Below are 3,121 nucleotides of genomic sequence, written 5' to 3' on the forward strand. Positions count from 1 at the left end.
GCTGGTTACCACTGCAGTGGAGGGAGTGTCCGCACACATTTGCTCTCAAAATCATCTGAAGGAGAAAGATCTGGCCTGGTGCCATCTGCCCCTTCAGAGGGCAGTTCATCTGCTGCAGCCCAGCGAACACTCCTGGGTACTCCTGCAGTCAACGGAGTGTCCACATGACACATAGCATTGTGTAGTACGTCGCATATGGCATCAGCATTATCTGCCTTACACATATTGTCATCTGGTACTTCACCTAAAACATCAACATTATCTGTATTACGCACTTCGCTATTCAGCTTCACAAGTAGCATCAACAGTTCCTGCATCGATTACCTCGATAGTCCGTGCGTCATAAATGACATCATCAGTTTCTGCATTCTCTGTATCAACATGTCCCACTCCAGGCCTAGGCACTGGAGACTTACTAGGGCTCGCTCCTAGTACACAGTCCTTCTGCCCTGGAGACTCAGCAGCACCCCCCAATTGCAAAGAGTTATCACACAGTACCTTACATGAGTCCGGGACTCCGGGTGGGGATGCAGGCTCCACGGGGGTTAGATTAGGCTCATAATGAGCTACTAACCGTCCCAGGTCAGTATCCAACAAAACGTCAGTGGGGATGGCATCAGTTACCCCCACTTTTCTCATTCCACTGCCAGCACCCCAGTCCAGATGAACCCATGCAGTGGGTATGGCTGGGCTGACACCCCCAACTCCTTTCACAGCCATAGTCTTGACAGGAATATAGTCCTCCGGATTCACAAGCTGGGGGTGCACTAGAGTCACCTCTGCTCCAGTGTCCCTCAGGCCGGTGGTAACTGTATCCCCGACCATGACAGGTTGCAGATTCTCTGCATAGCCAGTGGCATTTCTGGTAGCACACAAAGCAGTTTGAACTTCACTGGGGTTTGAGGCCTCACTGGATTTTGGGGCCTCCCTCTTCCTCTCTGGGCAAGTCATGCTGATATGACACACCCTGTCACATACAAAGCATTTCCGGGTGTCAGTGGTTGGTTGCTTGAATCCAGGAGACAGCGGTGCTTGCCTTCTCTGGGTGATGGGTGAAGCAGGTCTAGCGATCGGTTCTCCCCTCCAGCTGGGTGTTGTAGTCCTCCGGGATTCGGATGCTCGAAGGGCTGTGTAGAAATCAGCGACTTTCACGGCCTCATCCACAGTCTTTGGCTCTCGGTCCAGTACAAAGAACCGGACCTCAGCAGGACAAGTGTGTAGGAACTGGTCCTTGATCATCAGTTCCTGCAGGGCATCAAAGGTTTTGACTGCCAGTCCTTTTAACCACTGCTGGAAAGCAGTGCGCAGGTTGCAAGCATGATCCAGATAACTGTCGTTAGGATCTCGCTGCACTGTCCTGAAACGTTTGCGATACACCTCTGGCGTGAGGTGGTATCGCTTAATGATGGCTTGCTTAATTGCCTCAAAGTCCGCTTCTTCCTCCTGGGGGAGACTCACAAATGCCTCCAGCGCCTTGCCTCTCAGCCCTGGTGTGAGATACCTTGCCCACTGCTCTCAGGGCACCCCATACTGACGACAAGTCCTTTCAAACCCCTGTAAGAAAGTGTCCATGTCAAAGTCCTTGTCCATAGCGGGGAACTTATCCAGGGGGATTCTGTGGACTCGCTCACGTTTGCGTTCAGCGGGTCCAGCAGACCGGTTCCGCTGCTAAAGTTTAGCCAGCTCCAGCTGGTGTTGACGCTCAGCACTTTCCCTCTCGGCCTGTTGTCACTGTTCAGCTTGTTCCCTCTTGGCTTGTCGTATTTCCCTCTCTGCTTGCCGATGTTCCAGGATCATCTTTAGGCGCAGTTCGGGATCAGCGGAGCCTAGTAGTTGTAGGTCAGCTTCCAGAGATGTCATCTCCGTGTTCGGTGGATCATCCAGGACATCGTCTCCACTTGCATCCTGTGGCGGGAGCGATTCCTCCTCTGATGTGTTGCGAGCTGCATCTGCTGGCGTTGGAGCACGGGCTTGCTCTGCCTCGTCATACTCCTCGAGGGCACGAACTAACTGCTCCTTAATCTGGCCTCTCACCATCTTGATGCCTCTGTGCTCACACAGGTTGAGTAAGTCGTTTTGATTCTGTTTCTTATAGCTGGTTGCTTTCTGAGCCATCGTATTGCCAAATAAAAAAAAAGGGGGGGGGGGAGGGGAAGCAAAATGCCAAGTGTGTACCTTTGTGGAAAAAAAAAGTATATAGACTCTGCACTGAGTAGACTTCTGTAGGCTAGTCACTTCTAGCAAGCTTCCAGCCTTTAGTACTCAGAATAGCGAGCTAAACTGCGTACTAATGTACTAAACGTTCCCACCACTGCCAGCCAATTATGTCAGGAACCGGCCCCGCGGCACGCCTGCAGATACGGTTCCCGACTGCGGGTTTGACCAGATCGAGAGGGAAGCAGCCTTATTGAAGCTACAACAAGGCTGTCGCCCCTCAAAGCACTTGTCACTGCCATCACTAGCTGCTGCTAGACACTTCAACGATTCTCACTCTGCTGTCGAGTGATCTACACGCAGTCCGCGTTTTCGTATTCGGGTCAGCATTGCGCTTTAGGCCGAATACGGGAATGCCACGCACACACACACAGTACAATCGTACAGTAGCAAGGCACAATCAGGCACTAGACTCGTAATGTAAATTACACTGCAGTCTCTTCTAGGCTATGAGCATTGGCTTAGTACAGCACAAGTCAAACTTATTAAATAACGATTTAATATTCCAGAACAAAGTGGAACAATGCAAAAATAATATATACACAAGATTTACAAAAAAACAAAATAAAAATTACAAAATAAAAGTTACAAAGATACACAAGACAGTTTGCATAAAATAAAATGGGATAAACGTTACCAATACAAGGTCTAACTTGGTCGTGGGAAGACACGAATTTCCGATTCGATTGGGATCATCTCTAGCTATGCACTACCTCCAAGGGAAGATGATTTTTAGGCATCTGGCCCTGCCTTTTATGCTGGGAGATATGCTTTGAGGCTGCCATTTCGTTGAGAAGGGGAGGAACTCGTTTCAATTAACTTTCCAGACATTTCCCATTTCCCTATGGATCTAATTTCCACAGTGTATTTTAGCACACACATCAAAAGACTTCCCTATTCCAAGTTA

General features: G+C 49.5%; 1 pseudogene; it reads right to left on the bottom strand.

The window, feature by feature from the left end:
* Positions 1-279: 279 nt before the first annotated feature.
* On the bottom strand, positions 280-1,590 carry LOC137504814 (uncharacterized; annotated as a pseudogene).
* Between the last annotated feature and the right edge of the window lie 1,531 nt (positions 1,591-3,121).

The sequence above is a fragment of the Hyperolius riggenbachi genome, chromosome 4, assembly GCF_040937935.1.
Source record: "Hyperolius riggenbachi isolate aHypRig1 chromosome 4, aHypRig1.pri, whole genome shotgun sequence".
Classification (NCBI taxonomy): Eukaryota; Metazoa; Chordata; class Amphibia; order Anura; family Hyperoliidae; genus Hyperolius; species Hyperolius riggenbachi.